This window comes from Pristiophorus japonicus, chromosome 9, assembly GCF_044704955.1.
Source record: "Pristiophorus japonicus isolate sPriJap1 chromosome 9, sPriJap1.hap1, whole genome shotgun sequence".
Classification (NCBI taxonomy): Eukaryota; Metazoa; Chordata; class Chondrichthyes; family Pristiophoridae; genus Pristiophorus; species Pristiophorus japonicus.
Window position 1 is genome coordinate 172,589,489 of NC_091985.1, and position 24,471 is coordinate 172,613,959.

The window sequence follows — 24,471 nt, forward strand, 5'->3', positions numbered from 1 at the left end:
CATTCAATGAGTTCATGGCTGAACATGAAACTTCAGTACCCCCTTCCTGCTTTCTCGCCATAACCCTTGATCCCCCGAGTAGTAAGGACTTCATCTAACTCCCTTTTGAATATATTGAGTGAATTGGCTTCAACTACTTTCTGCCACCTTCCCCATTTTATTTTTACGCCAGACAGGGATGTACAATTGTTGAAGATCATCTATGGGATCTTTAAATGTCTGCCATTGCCTATCCACCGTCAACCCTTTAAGTATCATTCGCCAGTCTATCCTAGCCAATTGACATCTCATACCATCGAAGTTTCCTTTCTTTAAGTTCAGGATCCTAGTCTCTGAAATAACTGTGTCACTCTTCATCTTAATGAAGAATTCAACCATATTATGGTCACTCTTCCCCAACGGGCCACGCACGACCAGATTGCTAATTAATCCTCTCTCATTACACAACACCCAGTCTTGGATGGCCTGCCCTCTAATTGGTTCCTTTAAGTATCCTTTGCCAGTCTATACTTGCCAATTCATGCCTCATATGATCAAAGTTACCTTTCCTTCAGTTCAGGACCCTAGTTTTCGAATTAACTTTGTCACTCTCCATCTTAATAAAGAATTCTACCATATTATGGTCACTCTTCCCCAAGTGGCCTCGCACAACAAGATTGCTAATTAATCCTCTCTCATTACACAACACCCAGTCGAGGATGGCCTGCCCTCTAGTTGGTTCCTCGACATATTGGTCTAGAAAACCATCCCTTATACACTCCAGGAAATCCTCCTCCACCGTACTGCTACCAGTTTGGTTCGCCCAATCTATATGTAGATTAAAGTCACCCATGATAACTGCTGTACCTTTATTGCACGCATCCCTAATTTCCTGTTTGATGCCATCCCTAACCTCACTACTACTGTTTGGTGGTCTGTACACAACTCCCACTAGCATTTTCTGCCCTTTGGTGTTCCGCAGCTCCACCCATACAGATTTCACATCATCCAAGCTAATGTCCTTCCTTACTATTGCGTTAATCTCCTCTTTAACCAGCAACGCTAGCCCACCTCCTTTTCTTTTCTGTTTATCCTTCCTGAATGTTGAATACCCCTGGATGTTGAGTTCCCAGCTTTGGTCACCCTGGAGCCATGTCTCCGTAATTCCAATTACATCATATCCGTTAACAGCTATCTACGCCATTAATTCATCCACCTTATTACGAATGCTCCTCGCATTGAGACTCAGAGCCTTCAGGCTTGTCTTTTTAACAGTCTTTGTCCCTTTAGAATTTTGCTGTAATGTGGCCCTTTTTGTTTTTTGCCTTGGGTTTTTCTGCCCTCCACTTTTACTTTTCTCCTTTTTACCTTTTTGCTTCTGCCCCCATTCTACTTCCCTCTGTCTCCCTGCATAGATTCCCACCCTCCTGCCATATTAGTTTGAACCCCCCCCCCCCAAAAGCACTAGCAAACACTCCCCCTAGATCATCGGTTCCGGTCCTGCCCAGGTGCAGACCTTCCAGTTTGTACTGGTCCCACCTCCCCCAGAAATGGTTCCAATGTCCCAGGAATTTGAATCCCTCCCTCTTGCACCATTCCTCAAGCCACGTATTCATCTTAACTATCCTGCTATTTCTAATCTGATTAGCACGTGGCACTGGTAGCAATCCTGAGATTACTACCTTTGAGGTCCTACTTTTTAATTTAACTCCTAGCTCCCTAAATTCAGCTTGTAGGACCTCATCCTGTTTTTTACCTATATCGTTGGTACCTATATATACCACGACAACTGGCTGTTCACCCTCCCCCTCCAAAATGCCCTGCAGCCGCTCCGAGACATCCTTGACCCTTGCACTAGGGAGGCAACATACCATCCTGGAGTCTCGATTGCGGCCGCAGAAATGCCTATCTATTCCCCTTACAATAGAATCCCCTATCATTATCGCTCTCCCACTCTTTTTCCTGCCCATCTGTGCAGCAGAGCCACCCATGGTGCCTTGAACTTGGCTGCTGCTGCCTTCCCCTGATGAGCCATCTCCACCAACAGTATCCAAAGTGGTATAGATGCATTATGTATGTAACGAGATAATGTATAGCGCCCTCTAGTTCGGAGGTATCGATGCAATGTATAGCGCCCTTCAGCGAGGAGGTATTAAGAGAGAGGGTCTGTGAAGGAACACCATGTTAAGCTCCACATGTGTTTCTGAGATCTCTGGCCAATGACCGCCCTAAGTGGAGGAAGTGATTCTGGGAAGGCGCTGAGCACCTCGAGTCTCGTCGCCGAGAGCGTGCAGAAATCAAGCGCAGGCAGCGGAAAGAGCATGCAGCAAACCAGTCCCACCCACACCTTCCCTCAACGACTATCTGTCCCACCTGTGACAGGGACTGTGGTTCTCGTATTGGACTGTACAACCACCTAAGGACTCATTCAAAGACATCAGTAGTGGGGAAAATGTTGGAATCAATCATTAAGGATGAAATAGCAGCACATTTGGAAAGCAGTGATAGAATTGGTCCAAGTCAGCATGGATTTATGAAAGAGAAATCATGCTTGACAAATCTTCTGGAATTTTTTGAGGATGTAACGAGTAGAGTGGACAGAGGAGAACCAGTGGATGTGGTGTATTTGTTCTTTCAAAAGGCGTTTGACAAGGTCCCACACAAGAGATTGTTGTGCAAAATCAAAGCACATGGTATTGGGGGTAATGTACTGATGTGGATAGAGAACTGGTTGGCAGACAGGAAGCAGAGAGTTGGGATAAACGGGTCCTTTTCAGAATGGCAGGCAGTGACTAGTGGAGTACCGCAGGGCTCAGTGCTGGAACCCCAGCTCTTTACAATATATATTAATGATTTGGATGATGGAATTGAGTGTAATATCTCCAAGTTTGCAGATGACACTAAGCTGGGTGGCAGTATGAGCTGGGAGGGGGACGCTAAGAGGCTGCAGGGTGACTTGGACAGGTTAGGTGAGTGGGCAAACGCATGGCAGATGCAGTATAATGTGGATAAATGTGAGGTTGTCCACTTTGGGGGCAAAAACACAAAGGCAGAATATTATCTGAATGGCGGCAGATTAGGAAAAGGGGAGGTGCAACGAGACCTGGGTGTCATGGTACATCAGTCATTGAAGATTGGCATGCAGGTACAGCAGGCGGTGAAGAAGGCAAATGGTATGTTGGCCTTCATAGCAAGGGGATTTGAGTATAGGAGCAGAGAAGTCTTATTGCAGTTGTACAGGGCCTTGGTGAGGCTCCACCTGGAATATTGTGTTCAGTTTTGGTCTCCTAATCTGAGGAAGGACGTTCTTGCTATTGAGGGAGTGCAGCGAAGATTCACCAGACTGATTCCCGGGATGGCAGGACTGACATATAAGGAGAGACTGGATCGACTGGGCCTGTATTCACTGGAGTTTAAAAGGATGAGAGGGGATCTCATAGAAACATATAAAATGCTGATGGGACGGGATAGGTTAGATGCAGGAAGAATGTTTCCGATGTTGGGGAAGTCCAGGAACAGGGGACACAGTCTTAGGATAAGGGGTAGACAATTTAGGACTGAGATGAGGAGAAACTTCTTCACTCAGAGAGTTGTTAACCTGTGGAATTCCCTACCGCAGAAAGTTGTTGAGGCCAGTTCATTGGATATACTCAAGAGGGAGTTAGATATGGCCCTTGGGGCTGAATGGCATGCTCCTGTTCCTATGTTCCTAATTTCTGGGAGGGTCGAGCAGTTTGTATCATAATCCTACAGGTTACCTAGCAATGAAACCATTACTGTCCTTGTTACAATATAAAAACAAAACCTGCTTCCAGTCAGTAACCGAATTTTGATAACTGATTTATTTACGCTGTTGGCAAAAAAAATCCCCTTGAAAAATATTCAACCCATCGCAAATTGGAGCAATGCTTCTGTGTGACGTACTGGAGCTGATACAATGTCTGGGTGGCAGCAAATCACTCAATGGGTCTGCTGTGATTTTTCATAAGAATCTGATTAAATATCACTGATTAAAATACAACAGCGACTGTTACAGCAGAGAATAACTAATCAGTGTTTTCAACATTAATCAGATCTGCATATCAAACCCTTCTCCCCTGCAGCAAAGCTATGTCGATCTTTACTGGGTCATCCACCACTGCTGCCCTCTTTGATTGCATCACTGTCCCTGGCAAAGTCACTTTAGTACAAGTTGAATCTCCCTTATCCGGCACTCTGGGGACCTGGCTTGTGCCGAATAAGGGATTTTGCCGGATGAGGGGAGGTCAGCCTGGGGGGCGGCGGGGGGGGGGGGGTGGCCTGAGGTCAGGGAGGCAGGGGGAGGAGGTCGGTGCCACGGCAGGCTGACTGTCGGCGCGGGCCCCCAGCAGGCCGAGGGTCGGCGGACCCCAAAGCCAGGGTGGAGGTCGGCCGCGTTCTGTGCGTGTGCCCCCGCCCGCCGGAATCCTGCCGGGATGAGGGATGGTGCCGGATAAGGGAGTCCCCGATAAGGGAGGTCCAACCTGTGCTGGCGTGTACCTCATCAAGATTTTTAAAAATAACACCTTGCCCACCTACTCACTCACAATTACATTTCAATGTGCTGAATTACTTCTTAATTACAGTGTCAGCCGTGGCTCAGTGGGCAGCACACTCGCTGCTACGTCACAAGGTTGTTGGTTCAAGTCCCACTCCAGGGAGATCAGCCCATTAATCCAGGCTGACACCCCGGTGCAGTACTGAGGGCGTGCTGCACTGTCGGAGGTGCTGTCTTTTGGATGAGAAGTTAAACCAAGACCCCGTCTACTCTCTCAGGTGGATATAAAAGATCCCAGGGCACTATTTCAAAGAAGAACAGGGGAGTTATTCCCGGTGTCCCGGTGTCCTGGGGCCAATATTTATCCCTCAATCAATTCAACAAAAACAGATTATCTGGTCATTATCACATTGCTGTTTGTGGGAGCTTGCTGTGCGCAAATTGTCTGCCGCATTGCAACAGTGACAGTGACTGCACTCCAAAAGTGTATCATTGGCTGTAAAGTGCGTTGAGACGTCGAGAATGAGATTGGACTAGCAGCTACTCTAATTAAGATCATTGGCAAAAGAACCAGGTAGGAGATGAGATGAATATTTTTACGCAGCGAGTTGCTGTGATGTAGAATGCACCGCCTGAAAGGGTGGTGGAAACAGATTCGATACATAGAATTATAGTACATAGACTTTACAGCACAGAAACAGGCCAATCGGACCCTCCCTTTTGTTCTTTCCTCCCCTCCCCCTTTCACTGTCCCTGCACTTCCATAAGAACCTGTTACATCTCGAAGTTTTACACTTCTGACGAAGGGCCACAGACCTGGAACGTTGACTCTGTTTCTCTCCACAGATGCGTTTTATGGTTTTAGTCCATGCTGGTATTTATGTTCCACACAAGCTTGCTCCCACCCGACATCTCACCCTATTCACATTGTATTTTATAGTCTCTTGAACACTTTAAACACTCTAAACTCTATTGCTTCCTGTCTGCCAACCAGTTCTCTATCCACATCAATACATTACCCCCAATACCATGTGCCTTCATTTTGCCCACCAATCTCTTGTGTGGGACCTTGTCGAAAGCCTTTTGAAAAGTCCAAATATACCACATCTACTGGTTCTCCCTTATCCACCCTACTAGCTAAACCTCAAAAAACTCTAGCATGATTTCCCTTTCATAAATCCATGCTGACTTGGACCAATCCTGTCACCGTTTTCCAAATGCGCTGCTATTACATCTTAAATAATTGACTCCAGCTTTTTCCTCACTACCGATGTCAGGCTAACCGGTCTATAATTCCCTGTTTTCTCTCTCGCTCCTGTTTTAAAAAGTGGGGTTACATTAGCTAGCCTCCAATCCATAGGAACTGATCCAGAGTCCATGGAATGTTGAAAAATTACCACCAATGCACCTACTATTTCTAGGGCCACTTCCTTAAGTACTCTGGGATGCAGACTATCAGGCCCTGGGGATTTATCGGCCTTCAGTCCCATCAATTTCCCTAACACCATTTCCTGACTAATAAGGATTTCCCTCAGTTCCCCCTTCTCGCTCGACCCTCGGTCCCCTAGCATTTTCGGGAGGTTATTCGTGTCTTCCTTAGTGAAGACAGAACCAAAGTATTTGTTCAATTGGTCTGCCATTTCCTTGTTCCCCAATATGAATTCACCTGATTCTGACTGCAAGGGACCTACATTAGTCTTCACTAATCTTTTTCTCTTCACATATCAAGAGAAGCTTTTGCAGTCAGTTTTTATGTTCCCTGCAAGCTTACTCTCATACTCTATTTTCCCCCTCCTAATTAAACCCATATTCCTCCTCTGCTGAATTCTAAATTTATCCCAGTCCTCAGGTTTGCTAGTTTTTGTGGCCAATTTATAGGCCTCTTCCTTGGATTTAACACTTTCCCTAATTTCCCTTGTTAGCCATGGTTGAGCCACCTTCCCTTTTTTATTTTTACGCCACACGGGGATGTACAATTGTTATCGTTCATCCATGTGATCTTTAAATGTCTGCCATTGCCTATCCACCATTTAAATATAATTCGCCAGTCTATCCTAGCCAATTCACATCTCATACCATCGAAGTTTCCTTTCTTTAAGTTTCAGGACCCTAGTCTCTGAATTAACTGTGTCACTCTTCATCTTAATGAAGAATTCTACCATATTATGATCACTCTTCCCCAAGAGGCCACACACGACCAGATTGCTAATTAATCCTCTCTCGTTACACAAGACCCAGTCTAGGATGGCTTACTCTCTAGTTGGTTCCTCGACATATTGGTCTAGAAAACCATCTCTTATACACTCCAGGAACTCCTCCTTCACAGCATTGCTACCAGTTTGGTTAGCCCAATCAATCTATACATTAAAGTCACCCATGATAACTGCTGTACCCTTGTTGCACGTGTCCCTAATTTCCTGTTTGATGCTGTTCCTAACCTCCCTACTACTGTTTGATGGTCTGTACTGAAGGAATGCAAAATTCACAAGAAACCCCCCCCCCCCCACCCCCCAGTGTTTGGGCTCAATCGAAAGGAAATTTAATTTGGGATTATCTACCAAAAAGTTTGGAACTCTAAAGTGCTTATGGAAGAAACTACGAACTTTAATAGAATTTTGGATTTTAAAAGACAAACTCTAGGCTATGGGCGGACCTACGGAGCTAGGAAGAGACAGTCTAATTAAGTAAAGCTACCTCGGTGTGAGAACTGAGTTAACCTGTCTGGAAGAATGAGTATTTGAAAATCCTTCTCCACAAGAGACTTTAACATCACAAAATCACCCAGAGGGAGCTCCCCATCAACATGGGTCTGGACAACCATTTCAGCATATACATCACAAAGAGGCCCAATCCAGCCTGTATGCGAAAGACTAAGCACAAAAGGACATTGCAATTACCAAACTAATATTTCCATCAGGAAACAGTTTTTCGAACATCAACCCACCCAAGACATATCAACTTTAACGAGCCCGACAAAATATTACAAAGAAGAACCAAGCCCGCCAAAATTATACAAAGGATTGTGAACAGATTGGGCGGCAAGATTAGAACACTGAAATCGTATAACTGGCCACTGTTTTGAACAGAGGAGAGGTGGTTGCTAGGTAGCTACAAGGTTGCCACTACCTCATCAAGACAAGGAGAGAAACCAACGCGACAGTTGTAAACTAACTTCTCCAGCCTCGAAGTCTTGAAGATCTGAAGGAAGGAAGAACATCACCATCTACCATTAACTATCAAAAGCATTGGTAAGCATAAGTCCCTGCCTGTCCTGGAGTTTAATCTAGCTAGAATTAGGTATTGGGAGGTGGGAGGTATAATTTTACTGCAATCCCTTTGAATGTGTAGTGTATGGTACTTTATTAGAGTGATTTTAAGTTTGACCTTGTACTTTTCCTTGTATTATCCTTTATTAGAATAATTGTAAGTTTGGCCGTATATTTTCTCACTAGAGTAATAAGCCTGTATTCAAACCAGTGTCCTTTGCACTTTTGTCACACCCACCCCCCCCCAAATAAATCCAGAATACAGAACCCAAGGGAGTGGGAGCGGTTCGAACCCGCTCAAGTTGGTCAGAAGGGAACCTGACCCCCTCAGAGAGACCACCCACTTACAGTTCACAACTCCCACTAACGTTTTCTGCCCTTTGGTGTTTCGCAGATCTACCCATATAGGCTCCAAGTTTCCACATGATTTGCTCCTGATTTTTAGGAGCAACTGGTGTAGAATGGAGTATCTTAGAAATCGGAATTCTCCACATTTAGTTTTCTGCAGTTCTAGTCAGGTAGAACAGTTTCACTTTGGAACAGAATTTTTTTTTCAAAAGGGGGCGTGTCCGGCCACTGACGCCTGATTTGAAAGTTTCCACAGTGAAAACGTACTCCAAACTAACTTAGAATGGAGTAAGTGAAGATTTTTGTACGCTTGAAAAATCCTTGTCTACACTTTAAAAAACCAGGCGCAGGTTACAAATTAGGCGTCGGGAACGAGGTGGGGGGGGGGGGGGGAAGGGAAGTCATTAAATTCTACAATAAATCCTTAGTTATACTTATACAAATATTATACAAATAAATCCAACCTGAATAAAAATTTATAAGCAAAGAAAAGATTAAATAAACCATGTTCCTACCTGTGTGAAAGTGCTTCAGGCAGGCCTTTCAGGCAGCGGTGTGGCGTCAGTGTCTCGTCTTAACGGCAGCGGCAGGCAACAAGCAGCCTTCGCGCTGAGCTGTGGTGCTTGAGGCAGGCCTTCATTCCCCGCGAAGATGCAGCACCCGGACGGACTTGAGGCCATTCGGCCATGGGATTGCAGCGGCGTCAGTGGCTGGTCGGGAGCCGAAGAACGAACAGCAGCAGCCTTGGAGCTGTGAGGGGGACTGACTGAGGCCATTTGGACAGGGAGAGGCAGCCACATCGACATCTTTATATTTAAATTTGCAGAATGGGTGCACCACATATTATGCAATGGTTTGCTTCCTCATGCAAGAAATTCTTTGTTCTTGGTGGAAGTTGATCCATTGCAAAGTTGAATTGGCACTTTTATTTCTCCAAACACACAGTCCTTAATTTGCAGGCACCGGTTCTGCAAGTTTAGCAGTGAAAAGCTGAACTCACTGATTTCAGCAGGTAATTTATTCAGCAGTGCTGCTAAAAGCACTTCCTTCACACACAGAAATATCAAGAAAATTAAAATACAAGCCTTTGCAGGGGTCCAAGAAACAAATCTTCACTTTTTCTGCAGCACTTTAAAAAATGGCCGAGTGCCAATGTTTACTTCAGACTGCGCGTGCGCAAATGCTCCAACGCGCACGCGCAGGGTTGCCGGCACCAAGAAGCCTAATTTCAATTGTACCCGCCCCCTCCTACTTACAAAATCGGCGCGAGTGGTAGGCTCTGCCCCCTGTGCGCCGTGCCAAGCAGACATCGAGCTCCAAGGAGCTCGGGAATACTGCAGTTTTTTTTCCGGCGCCGTTTTCGGCGCGAAAAACAGGCGCCCAGCTCTGAGGTGCACCTTTTTCACCGCGTGTGGAAACTTGGGGCCATAGATTCCACATCATCCAAGCTAATGTCCTTCCTTACTATTGCATTTATCTCCTCTTTAACCAGTAGTGTTACACCACCTCCTTTTCCTTCCTGTCTATCCTTCCTGAATATTGAATACCCCTGGATGTTGAGTCCCCAGCCTTAGTTACCCTGAAACCATGTCTCCATAATCCCAATTACATCATATCCGTTAACAGCTATCTGCGCAGTTAATTCATCCACCTTATTACGAATGCTCCTCAGAGCCTTCAGGCTTGTTTTTTTAACACTCTTTGTCCTTTTAGAATAGAGCGCTTGCTTTGGGAATCTCTTGTCTGGCATGTGGCGTGCCCAGCGGAGCTGATCAGGTGTGGTCAGTGCTTCAATGCTGGGGATGTTGGCCTGGTCGAGGACGCTAATGTTGGTGCGTCTGTCCTCCCAGGGGATTTGAAGGACCTTGCGGAGACATCGTTGGTGGTATTTCTCCAGCGACTTGAGGTATCTACTGTACATGGGCACATAAATCTAGGCTGACACTCCAGTGCAGTGCTGAGGGAGTGCTGCACTGTCGGAGGTGCCGTCTTTCGGATGAGGCGTTAAACTGAGGCCTCGTCTGCTCTCTCAGATGAATGTAAACGATCCCATGGCACTATTTCGAAAAAGAGCAGGGGCGTTCTCCCCGGTATCCTGGCCAACATCCCTCAACCAATATAACAAAAAAATAGACTATATGTTCATTTATCTCAATGCAGTTTATGGGAGCTTGCTGTGCACAAATTGGCTGCCACTTTCCCCAACAGTGACTGCATTACAAAAGTACTTCACTGGCTGTAAAGCACATTTGGATGTCCGGAGGTTGTGACAGCCCCGATGGAGATGCAAGCTCTTTGCTTTTCCTTTTGTTCACCAGCCAAATTGATGGCCTATCGGATACATGCAATCTATACCAGCATACAGAATGAGAAAAGGTCAGTCAGTACGTCAATCCTGTTCCCCCACTGACCAAAATAAGCAGGAGCGATCAGTAATACGTTCCTTTTGTGTTGCAGCTGAGCGATTGAAGACTCGTGAAATCTGCGACTAATTCATTGCCAAAGTGGTCGCCTCTGATATGCACGGACACATCAGCCAAGAAATACAGATTGGATATTCTGATTCTTCCTTACTATACAGTATAAATGCACACGAGGCCCATGCTTGAGAGAAGGTCAGTCTGTGACCTGTCCTTTATTCCTTAGCACTCAAGTGATGGAAGTGGGTGGAGCTTCCCCTTTTATATCTGAAGGTCCAGGTTAGGAGTGTCTCCCACCGAGTGCTCATTGTTCTCACAGTGTACAACTTAGGTTAGATTATACATGGGTTACCATGCTGGTTGAATACATGACATCACCTCTCCCCCCAAAGTCTTATTAGGATCAGAGGTTAAGTCTCTCTGGTGGTTTACGCTATCTTGTAGTTGGGGCTCTCTGAGTTGGGGCTCCGGTTGTTGGGCGCTGGCCTGAGTGTCTGCTGTTTGCAGTGCCTCAGGCTTGTCTGGACTGCCCAAAGTGACTGGGCTCTCCTCCCTTTGGTTCCTGTGTTCGGTCACCTATGGTGGAGTGAACTCTATATCGTGTTCTTCCTCTGCTTCTTCTATGGGGTTGCTGAACCTCCTTTTTGTTTGATCCACATGTTTGTGGCAGATTTGTCCATTGGTAAGTTTAACTACCAGAATCCTATTTCCCTCTTTGGCAACCACAGTGCCTGCGAGCCATTTTGGCCCTGCAGCGTAGTTGAGGACAAAAACAGGGTAATTTACATCAATACATCGCGCCCTCACATTCCTGTCATGGTAGTCATATTGTGACTGGCGCCTGCTCTCGACAATTTCTTTCATGGTGGGGTGTATAAGGGATAACCGGGTTTTGAGTGTCCTTTTCATTAGCAGCTCTGCGGGTGGAACTCCTGTGAGCGAGTATGGTTGGGATCTATAGGCCAACAGGAGGTGTGATAAGCGGCTTTGTAGGGAACCCCCTTGGATTCTGAGCATCCCCTGTTTGATTATCTGCACTGCTCGTTCTGCCTGGCCGTTTGAGGCCGGCTTGAACGGTGCCGTTCTGACATGGTTAATTCCATTGCCTGCCATGAAGTCCTGGAATTCAGTGCTTGTGAAGCACGGGCCATTGTCGCTGGCTAAGATGTCCGGTAGACCGTGGGCGGCGAACATTGCCCCTGGACTTTCTACCGTGGCAGAGGATGTGCTTGAATTTAAAATGTCACACTCGATCCATTTGGAGTAGGTGTCTACTACAACCAAAAACATTTTTCCCATGAAAGGACCTGCGTAGTCCACATGGATGCGTGACCAAGGCTTGGCGGGCCATGGCCAGGGGCTAAGGGGGGCTTCCCTGGACGCATTGCCCAGCTGGGCACACGTGTTGCACCTGCGAACACAAAGTTCCAGATCTGCGTTTATCCCTGGCCACCAAATGTGTGACCTGGCAATTGCCTTCATCGTGACAATGCCCGGGTGCTCCTTGTGGAGTTCTCTGATGAACACCTCTCTGCCCATCTGGGGCATGACTATGCGGTTTCCCCACAGTAGGCAATCAGCCTGAAGCGAGAGTTCATCCTGTGCCTGTGAAATGGTTTAAATTCCTCAGGGCATGCCCTGTACATGGCTGCCCAGTCCCCATTCAGGACACATTTCTTGACTAGAGACAATAGGGGTCTCTATTTGTCCAGACTTTAATCTGGCGGGTTGTCACAGGTGAGCCTTCGCTTCCGAAAGCTTCAACAGACATGACCATCTCAGCACCATGCTCGGTAGCCCCCTCAGTGGTGGCTAGTGGGAGCCTGCTGAGTGCATCGGCACAGTTTTCAGCGCCCGGTCTGTGCCGAATTGTATAGTCATAGGCGGCTAACGTGAGTGCCCACCTCTGTATGCGAGCCGATGCGTTTGCATTTATGGCCTTGTTGTCGGCCAAAAGGGACGTTAGGGGTTTGTGATCTGTCTCCAGCTCAAATTTCCTGCCAAACAGGTACTGGTGCATTTTCTTTACAGCATATGCACATGCGAGCGCCTCCTTTTCTACCATCCCGTAGCCCCTTTCTGCCTGGGACAGACTTCTGGAGGCATAAGCTACCGGCTGTAACTGACCCTTGGCATTGACATGTTGCAACACACACCCGACACCATAGGACGACGCATCGCACGTTAAAACATGTTTCTTACATGGGTCATATAGCGTTAACAGATTGTTGGAACATAACAAATTGCGTGCTCTATTAAAAACCCTTTCCTGGCTGTCCCCCCAGACCCATTCGCGACCTTTGCGTAGGAGCACGTGTAGCGGCTCTAACAGCGTGCTCAATTTAGGAAGAAAGTTACCAAAATTGTTCAGGAGCCCCAGGAATGAACGCAGCTCCGTCGTGTTACGGGGTCTGGGTGCTCTCTGGATCGCTTCCGTCTTGGACACGGTAGGGCTGATCCCGTCTGCTGCTACCCTCATCCCCAGGAATTCTACCTCTGGAGCTAGGAAGACGCACTTCGCCTTTTTCAGTCGCAGCCCTACCCGGTCCAGTCTGCGTAGCACCTCCTCCAGGTTGTGGAAGTGTTCTTCAGTATCGCAACCCGTGATGAGGATGTCGTCTTGAAAAACCTCCGTCCCCGGAATCGACTTGAGGAGGCTTTCCATATTTCGTTGGAAGATCGCGGCGGCCGAGCGAATCCCGAACGGACATCTGTTGTACTCAAACAACCCCTTGTGTGTCATGATGGTGGTCAGCTTCTTCGACTCACTCGCCAGCTCCTGGGTCATGTAAGCTGAGGTCAGGTCCAATTTTGAAAAAAGTTTGCCACCGGATAGCGTCGCAAAGAGGTCCTCCGCTCTCGGTAACGGGTACTGGTCTTGGAGTGACACCCGATTGATGGTGGCCTTGTAATCGCCACATATCCTGACCGACACATCCGCCTTGAGCACCGGCACAATTGGGCTCGCCCAGTCACTGAATTCGACTGGCGAGATGATGCCTTCCCTCAGCAGGCGGTCCAATTCGCCTTCTGTCTTTTCTTGCATCACGTACGGCACCACTCTGGCCTTGTGGTGTACTGGCCTGTCGTCCGGGTTTATGTGAATCACTACCTTGGCCCCCATGAAAGTGCCAATGCCGGGTTGAAATAGTGAGTCAAATTTGTCCAGGATCTGTGAGCATGATACTCGCTCTACAGAGGAAATTGCATTGACATCACCCCATTTCCAGTTCATGATAGCAAGCCAACTCCTCCCCAGTAGTGCGGGACCGTCCCGTGGGACAACCCAGAGTGGCAACCTGTTCTCCGAATCTTTGTGGGTCACGACTACTGTGGCGCTGCCTAGCACCGGAATGATCTGCTTTGTGTAAGTCCGTAGCTGTGCGTCAATCGGCGATAATTCTGGCCTCCTGGCCTTGGACGGCCACAATTTTTCGAACTGTTTGATACCCATCAGGGACTGGCTGGCCCCCCGTGTCTGACTCCATTGATACTGGGATGCTATTGAGAAGCACTTTCATCATTATCAATGGCGTCCTGGTGTATGAACTGAATACGTGCTCCACATGAACTCGCTGAACTTCAGCTTCCAGCGATTTCCCCCAGCGTTCATTTCTGCAGTTTCTGCAGGTATTTTGCTCATCTCTGCAAACTCCGGCTGAGTGTGTGCCTCCACGCCTCCAGCATGGGCTATTGTTTGAAACAAAAGGTCCCTTGCCAGTCGATCGTCCCTGACTGCCCCTGTTATTGTCTTTGAGTGCGCCATTAACAGATGTTGATGGCCCCATTACTGGCCGCATTGTCCCTTGCAATGGCATGAATCACCGTTCAGCTTGCCATTTTCTCTGTCAAACTCTCCCTCTGGGTTCGACTACATGTTGGGGCATGCCCAACTGCCCTTGTCTGCCTGGAGAACTGTGTGCTGCTTTAACAATGTTGAATCTCTGTCCCAACCATTCCTTAACACAGTACCTCTCAACTGTTCTGCTCGTGGTCATGCTCGCGTGGTTTAAATCCCAGTTTCTCGTCGCCATTGAGAGAGATCACTGTGTCTCAGAGACCCAGGAGATATATCACTGTGATCAGAGACTCAGGAGAGAGATCACTGTGTCTCAGAGACCCAGGAGATATATCACTGTGATCCAGAGACTCAGGAGAGAGATCACTGTGTCTCAGAGACACAGGAGATATATCACTGTGATCAGAGACTCAGGAGAGAAATCACTGTGTCTCAGAGACCCAGGAGAGAGATCACTGTGATCCAGAGACCCAGGAGATATATCACTGTGATCAGAGACTCAGGAGAGAGATCACTGTGTCTCAGAGACCCAGGAGATATATCACTGTGATCCAGAGACCCAGGAGAGAGATCACTGTGTCTCAGAGACCCAGGAGATATATCACTGTGATCAGAGACTCAGGCGAGAGATCACTGTGTCTCAGAGACCCAGGAGAGAGATCACTGTGATCCAGAGACCCAGGAGATATATCACTGTGATCCAGAGACTCAGGAGAGAGATCACTGTGTCTCAGAGACCCAGGAGAGAGATCACTGTGATCCAGAGACCCAGGAGAGAGATCACTGTGTCTCAGAGACCCAGGAGAGAGATCACTGTGATCCAGAGACCTCGGATAGGGATCACTGTGATCCAGAGACTCAGGAGAGAGATCACTGTGACCCTGAGACCCAGGAGAGGGATCACTGTGTCTCAGAGACCCAGGAGAAGGATCACTGTGACCCAGAGACCCAGGAGAAGGATCACTGTGTCTCAGAGACCCAGGAGAAGGATCACTGTGTCTCAGAGACCCAGGAGAGGGATCACTGTGTCTCAGAGACCCAGGAGAAGGATCACTGTGTCTCAGAGACCCAGGAGAGGGATCACTGCGATCCAGTGACCCAGGAGAGGGATCGATGTGATCCAGTGACCCAGTAGAGGGATCAATATGATCCAGTGACACATGAGATGGACAACTGTGATCCAGTGACCCGGGAGAGGGATCGATGTGATCAACTGACACAGGAGAGGGATCAATATGATCCAGTGACACATGAGATGGACAACTGTGATCCAGTGACCCAGGAGAGGGATCACTGTGATCCAGTGACACAGGAGAGGGGTCACTGTGATCCAGAGACCCAGGAGAGGGATCACTGTGATCCAGAGACCCAGGAGAGGGATCACTGTGATCCAGAGACCCAGAATAGGGATCACTGTGATCCAGAGACCCAGGAGAGAGATCACTGTGATCCAGAGACCTAGGAGAGAGATCTATGTGATCCAGAGACCCAGGAGAGGAATCACTGTGATCCAGAGACCCAGGAGAGGGATCACTGTGATCCAGAGACCCAGGAGAGAGATTACTGTGTCTCAGAGACCCAGGAGAGGGATCACTGTGATCCAGAGACCCAGGAGAGAGATCACTGTGTCTCAGAGACCCAGGAGAGGGATCACTGTGATCCAGAGACCCAGGAGAGAGATCACTGTGATCCAGAGACCCAGGAGAGAGATCACTGTGTCTCAGAGACCCAGGAGAGGGATCACTGTGATCCAGAGACCCAGGAGAGAGATCACTGTGTCTCAGAGACCCAGGAGAGGGATCACTGTGATCCAGAGACCCAGGAGAGAGATCACTGTGATCCAGAGACCCAGGAGAGAGATCACTGTGTCTCAGAGACCCAGGAGAGGGATCACTGTGATCCAGAGACCCAGTAGAGAGATCACTGTGTCTCAGAGACCCAGGAGAGGGATCACTGTGATCCAGAGATCCAGGAGAGAGATCACTGTGCCTCAGAGACCCAGGAGAGGGATCACTGTGATCCAGAGACCCAGGAGAGAGATCACTGTGATCCAGAGACCCAGGAGAGGGATCACTGTGATCCAGAGACCCAGGAGAGAGATCACTGTGTCTCAGAGACCCAGGAGAGGGATCACTGTGATCCAGAGACCCAGGAGAGGGATCACTGTGATCTAGAGACCCAGGAGAAGAATCTGTTATGTTCAGAATAACTCCTCAAGACTGTGTTGTAAGCTCAAACCATTGTGACCTTGGTCTCTTTAATATAACTCCAGGGTGTGGAAGCAGCATGGTGGACTGCCTTTTATACCTGCTTGCCCAGGGTGCACAGGTGACCCTTAGGTCTCCCACAGGTTTGCCCCTTGGTAGCAAGTCTTAAACATTGGCCAGGTTTGCAAACATAACATCACTCCCCCTCAAAAGTCTTATGTATAAGTTATTTAGAAGTTGAGGCGATCTGACATTCCACGTTCCCGGGTTGATTGCCTGAGTTGAAGTCCTGGCATGGGTGAGTCAGTTGGATCATTGCTGCACGGCTGCGTGGCTGGTCTGATCGAACTGTCGGGCATGGTCGGTTCATCCTCGTGGTTGACAGCGAGGTCGATTGCTGGTTGGGTGTGTGTTGGTGGATCATAGATGGTAAAGTCTTCTTCAAACTGTTCTTGGTTGTCAGGGAATCGCTTGGTCTGATCCAAATTCTTTGGCCCATTCAACAGTTTGACAACAAACACGCTATTCCCTCCTTGGCTGAAACAGTGCCAGCAACCCATTTGGGACCATGACCGTAACTGAGAACAAACAGGGTCATTAACCTCAATGTCACGTGATACAGCCGTGTGATCGTGGTACATGTTATGCTGGTGATGCCGGGTTTCTACATGATCATTGAGATCCGGGTGGACTGAAGAGAGCCTGGTTTTGAGTGCTCTCTTCATTAACAATTCTGCAGGGGGAACCCCGGTGAGCGATAGGGGCACGTGCGGTAGCTGAGCAAAACCCGAGATAACCGGGTCTGCAAGAGCCGTCCGTTACACGTTTCAAGCTCTGCTTGATGGTTTGGACTGCCCGTTCCCTTGACATTGGATGCGGGCTTAAATGGGGCAGACCTGACATGCTTAATACCATTGCGGGTCATGAACTCGTTGAATTCCGAGCTGGTGAAACACGTTCTATTATCACTAACAAGGACGTCGGGCAAACCATGGGTGGCGAACATGACCCTGAGGCTGTCAGTGGGCATACATGTTGACATTATTATACATTCAATCCATTTAGAGTAAGCGTCCACTGCTAATAGAAACATCTCTCCTAGAAAAGGGCCAGCAAAATCTACGTGGACCCTGGACCACTGTTTGGAGGGCCATGACCACAGGTTCAGTGGGGCCTCCCTGGGTGCGTTGCTCAACTGTGAACAAGTGTTGCATTGGTGTACGCGTGATTCCAATCCGGAGTCAATGCCGGGCCACCACACGTGCGACCTGGCAATAGCCTTCTTCATGACTATGCCTGGGTGGGTACTGTGTAGGTCGCGTATAAACGTTTCCCTGCCTTTTTTTTGGCAAAATCATACGATTACCCCATAGGAGACAATCGAATTGGATGGACAATTCATCCTTACGTCGGTGAAACTGTTTTGTATGGAGAAAGAGTCAGGCTGAACACTGTGAGCTCAAAGTAAATTGTGACCTTGGTCTTTTATTGCAGGTCTCCAGAGTGCCTCTCCAACCTGTGAAGCCTCCTTAAATACCTGTACTCCCAAGGGATTGTGGGATCCCTTGGGACTCCAGGGGATGAGCCCTCTGGTGGCTATACAGAGTAAATACAAGTTTACATATATAACAACAGTCCCTCCCAAAGTCAATAGTGTAACTATTTACAATGTGAGTCGGTCTGGGGCCCTTCTTGCCCTGGTTGATCGTCTCGGTGTGAAAGCTGGTATTGTTGAATCACTTGTTGGGCCCTCGCTGGGCTGCTGTGCAGCTGGCCTTGCTGGGCTGCCTGGTGTGTTGGGCCCTGCAGGGCTGCTGTGGATGATGGGTTCTGCTTCGTGGTCAACCGTGGTGCTAGTTGCCACTGGTGTGTATGTTGGGGGATCAAAAAAGGTAGGGTCCAAGGTGGGTTGCTCAGGATAGTCCGTGAATCTGAGTTTTATTTGGTCCAAGTGTTTCTGGTGAATGAGTCCATTTGAAAGTTTGACCCGAAACATCCTGCTCCCCTCTTTGGCCACGACAGTGCCGGGAAGCCACTTGGGACCTTGTCCATAATTCAATACAAATACAGGATCATTGATTTCAATCTCGTGTGACACATTTGCGCTATCATGATATGCACTTTGTTGAGGCCACCTGCTCTCTACCTGTTCATGTAGATCAGGGTGTACTAACGAGAGCCTTGTCTTAAGTGCTTTTTTCATGAGCAGTTCAGCAGGTGGGATCCCAGTGAGTGAGTGGGATCTCGTGCGGTAGCTCAGCAGGACTCGGGATAGGCGAGTCTGCAGTGAGCCTTCAGTTACCCTCTTCAAGCCTTGCTTGATTGTTTGCACTGCTCTCTCTGCCTGACCATTGGACGCTGGTTTAAACGGGGCAGATGTGACATGTTTCATCCCATTAAGGATCATGAATTCTTTGAAAGCACTGGTAAAATATGGCCCGTTGTCGCTCACCAGGACATCGGGTAAGCCGCGTGTGGCAAGCATGGCCCGCAGGCTTTCAGTGGTGGCAGCGGACATGCTAGCCGACATTATCTCACATTCAATCCACTTGGAGCACGTGTACCACAAGGAACATTTCACCCAAGCGGGCCTGCATAGTCGACGTGAACCCTAAACCACAGTTTGGAGGGCCAAGACCATAAACTTAGCGGCGCCTCCCTGGGAACATTGCTTAACTGCGAGCATGTATTACATCTGTGAACGCAGGACTCTAAGTCCGCATCGATACCGGGCCACCACACATGGGATCTGGCTATCACTTTCATCATTACGATACTTGGGTGGGTACTGTGGAGGTCATTGATGAAGGTGTATCTGCCCTCCTTGGGGACCACTACTCGATTGCCCCACAGAAGGCACTCTGCCTGTATAGACATTTCATCTTTGCACCACTGGAATGGCTTTATCTCTTCCTGCATTTCCACTGGGACACTGGACCAGCTCCTGTGAAGCACACAGTTTTTGACTAGAGATAATAAGAGGTCCTGGCTTGTCCAGGTTTTGATCTGCCGGGCAGTGACGGGTGATTGCTCACTCTCAAATACTTCCATAACCATGGCTAAGATCTGTGGGCTGCGCCATTTTCACCCCCGTGGTGGGCAATGGCAGCCTACTGAGAGCATCGGCACAGTTTTCTGTGCCTGGCCTGTGGCGGATGGCATAGTTGTAGGCAGACAACGTGAGCGCCCATCTATGGATGCGGGGCGATGCGTTGGTATTTATCCCTTTACTCTCGGAGACCAGGGATATAAGTGGCTTATGGTCAGTTTCCAAGTCGAATTTTAGCCCAAACAGGTATTGATGCATTTTCTTTACCCCATAGACCCACGCTAACGCTTCTTTCTCAATCATGCTGTAGGCTCTCTCAGCCTTAGACAGACAACCGGTTGCAGTTACCCGAAATCATTAGCTTGTTGCAATACACACCCGACGTCATATGATGACACATCACATGCTAGTACCAAACGCTTACATGGATCATACAACACAAGCAATTTGTTTGAGCATAACAAATTTTCTCGCTTTTACAAAGGCATTTTCTTGGTTTTTGCCCCAAACCCATTCGTCCTCTTTTCATAGTAAGACATGCAGTGGTTCTAACAATGTGCTGAGACCCGGTAAGAAGTTACCAAAGTAGTTCAGGAGTCCCAGAAACGACCGCAGCTCCGTCATGTTCTGTGGCCTCGGTACGTTTTCGATTGCCTCCATCTTCACGTTGATGGGCCTGATGCCGTCTGCCGCAATCCTCCTTCCCAAGAACTCCACTTCAGGCACCAGGAAAACGCACTTTGAGCATTTTAACCTGAGCCCCACGCGGTTGAGTCAACTAAAAACCTCCTCCAGGTTCTGCAAATGCTCCACTGTGTTCCGACCTGTGACCAGGATGTTGTCCTGGACGACCACGGTGTGCGGGACCGACTTCAGTAAGCTTTGCATGTTTCTCTGGAATATCGCCGCTGCTGATCGGATTCCAAACGGGCATCTGTTATAAATGAAAAGACCTTTGTGTGTGTTAATAAGGTTAAGGACCTTCGATGATTCCTCCAGTTCCTGCGTCATGAAGGCTGAAGTCAGATCCAGCTTCGTGAACGTCTTTCCTCCCACCAGCATTGCAGAGAGGTTAGCGACCTTTGGTAGTGGGTATTGGTCCTGCAGGGAGAAATGATTAATAGTTACTTTGTAATCGCCACAGATTCTGATGGTGTCGTCTCCCTTGAGGACTGGGACGATAGGACTCGTTGAACTAGATCAGGGAAATGATGCCCTCTCTTTGCAGCCGGTCTAGCTCGATCTCTACCCTTTCACTCATTATGTACTGTACTGCTCTCGCCTTGTGATGGATGGATCGTGCCCCCGGAATTAGGTGCTCCTTGGAATTTCCCGATGCCTGGTTTGAACAGCGAAGGAAATTTGCTTAGGACCCGAGCACACAAAGTGTCGTCAGCGGGCGATAGCACTCGGACTTCGTCCCAGTTCCAGCGTATCTTTCCCAGCCAGCTCCTACTGACCAGCGTGGGACCATCGCCTGTTACCACCCAGAGTGGTAGCTTGTGCACCGCTCCATCGTAGGAGACCTTTACGGTAGCACTGCCGATTACAGGAATCAGTTCTTTAGTGTAAGTTCTTAGTTTCGTGCGGTGGAGTTAAGACTGGCCTTGAGGCCTTGTTGCACCACAACCTTTCGAAAGTCTTTTTGCCCATGATGGACTGGCTCGCGCCCGTGTCCAGCTCCATTGACACCGGGAGTCCATTTAGTTCAACATTCAGCATTATTGGGGGACAATTCGTGGTGAATGTGTGCACCCCATATACCTCTGCCTCCTTTAACTGAGGCTCTGGTTCACCGTGATTCTCCGTGGATCTGTCCTCCTCTGCAATATGGTGGTTTGCAGGTTTAACAGGCTTTGCAGCTCGCCTGCACACTCGTTGGAGGTGTCCCATTGTTACACAGCCCTTGCAAACGTACTCTTTGAATCGGCATGAATGGAAACAATGATCACCCCTGCAGCGCCAACAAGGTGTTAATGGCCTTGTAATCATCACCCTTGATGGTGGACTCTGAGACATCTGCAGATGTGCAGCTGCAGGTATGTGTGACCTGCCCTGTACGATTCGAAAACAACATCACTTTGTTCACAGTACTTGTAGCAGCACTTGTGTGCTGAGAGATTTGCTTCGTATTGTCACTGGTGGCAATGAACACCTGGGCTATCGCTATGGCCTTACTCAAGGTTGGGGTCTCTACAATCAAAAGTTTGTGAAGTATGGTTTTGTGGCCAATGCCAAGTACGAAAAAGTCTCTGAGCATGTGCTCCAAATGTCCTTCAAATTCGCAATGTCCTGCAAGGCGTCTTACCTCAGCGACATAACTCGCCACTTCCTCGTCATCAGAACGCTTTCCTTCGGGTTCAAATGCTCTCGGACCAGTGTGCACAAATCGTCGTATGATTTCTCCGTGGGTTTCGCTGGAGTGAGCAGATTCTTCCTGAGGCCATACGTTGGTGCCCCACAGACGGTGAGGAGGATCGCCCTTTGTTTGGCAGCGCTCTCTTCCCCATCTAGCTCGTTGGCCACGAAGTATTGGTCAAGTTGCTCCACAAAAGTTTCACAATCATGTCCCTCCGAGAATTTCTCCAGGATGCCCACTGTTCTCTGCATCTTTGGGTTCGCTATCTGTATCTCGACGCCAGTTGTTGTGTATGGAGAAAGAGTCAGGCTGAACACTGTGAGCCCAAAGTAAAGTGTGACCTTGGTCTTTTATTGCAGGTCTCCAGAATGCCCCTCTAAACTGTGAAGCCTCCTTAAATACCTATGCTCCCAAGGGATTATGGGATCCCTTGGGACTCCAGGGGATGAGCCCTCTGGTGGCTGTACAGAGTAAATACAAGTATACATATATAACAGGAACGGCTTAATTTCATCTTGCATTTCCCCGGGAACCGCCGACCAGCTCCCATTAAGGACGCGTTTTTTACTAGTCATAGCACCGGGTCCTGGCTAGTCCAGGTCCTGATCTGGCGAGCTGTGACGGGTGACCCCTCGCTCTCAAAAACCTCCATTACAAGAATCAAGTCTGCGGGTTGTGCCATTTCCACTCCGGTGGTGGGCAATGGTAGCCGACTGAGTGCATCAGCACAGTTCTCAGTGCCTGGTCTGTGGCGGATTACATAGTCATACACAGATAACGTTAGTGCCCATCTTTGGATGCGGGACGAAACATTGGTGTTAATACCTTTGCTTTCTGAGAACAGTGAAATGAGCGGTTTGTGGTCGGTTTCAAGCTTGAACCGGAGACAAAATAACCAAATAGATATTGATGCATTTTCTTAACCCCGTATACACATGCTAATGCTTCTTTCTCAACCATACTGTAGGCTCTTTCAGCCTTGGATAAACTTCTGGACACATATGCAACCGGTTGCAGTTTGCCTGACACATTGGCTTGTTGTAACACACAACCGACCCCATACGACGATGCATCACAAGCTAGTACTAAACGTTTACACGGGTCATACAATACAAGTAACTTGTTAGAACATAGCAGGTTTCTGGCCTTATTAAAGGCTGTCTCTTGAGATTTACCCCAAAGCCAGTCGTCACCCTTTACGTAGCAATAAATGCAAAGGTTCCAGCAAAGTGCTCAACCCCAGTAGAAAGTTACCAAAATAGTTGAGGAGTCCCAGGAACGAATGTAGCTCCGTCACATTCTGTGGTCTGGGTGCTTTCTTGATGGCCTCCATCTTTGAGTCCATGGGTCTGATGCCGTCTGCCGCAATCTTTCTCCCCAAAAATTCAACCTCTGGCGCCAGGAAAACACACTTGGAGCGTTTCAGCCTGAGTCCCACTCTGTCCAGTCGACTTAGAACCTCTTCCAGGTTGTGTCAGTGTTTGGTGGTGTCACGACCAGCGATCAGGATGTTGTCTTGAAACACCACGGTGCGCGGAACCGATTTCAGCAGACTCTCTGTGTTCCTCTGGAAGATGGCCACAGCCGAACGAATCCCAAAAGGGCATCTGTGGTATTTGAACAGTCGCTTGTGTGTGTTGATGAACGTCAATTTATTTGATGGTTCAGCCAGCTCCTGTGTCATGTAAGCAGAGGTTAGATCTAGCTTGGCGAACGACTTTCCCCCTGCTAGCATTGCGAATATGTCCTCCGCTTTAGGTAGTGGGTACTGGTCCTGTAACGAGACTCAGTTGATTGTTACCTTGTAGTCCCCACAGATTCTGACCGTCCCATCATTCTTTAGCATCGGCACGATTGGACTGACCCACTCATTGAACTCAACTGGCGATATGATTCCCTCTCGTTGCAGTCTGTCCAGCTCGATATCGACTTTCTCTCACATCATATATGGGACTGCTCAGGCCTTGTGATGAACAGGCTGTGCCCCAAATTGCTGATGTTTGGCTCAAATAACGTCGGGAATTTGTTTAGCACCTGGGCATACAAGACGTCATCCACCGAAGACAGTGCTTTTATGTCGTCCCAGTTCCATCGGTTCTTTCCGAGCCAGCTTCTGCCAAACAGCCTTGGGCCATCGCCTGGTACAATCCATAGTGGTAAATCATGCACCATTCCATCGTACGATACCTTCACTGCCACACTGCCGATAACAAGTATGAGTTTTTTGGTGTAAGTGCGCAGCGTTATGTGAATGGGGCTCAGTTTTGGCCTCTGTGCCTTGTTGCCCCACAGTTTATCAAAAGCCTTCTGGCTCATGATTGATTGACTCGACTCCATGTCCAATTCCATGGAGACTGGAATGCCGTTAAATTTATCTTTTAACATTATTAGAGAGCTTTTGGTGGTGAAGGTGTGTATCCCATATACTTCCTTCTCATCCTCAGATTGAGTTGCCTCTCCTGCTCGTTCATCGTGATCCGCGCTGAATTGGTCGTCCTCTGCTGACTCTACCACGTAGTGTGTCAGAG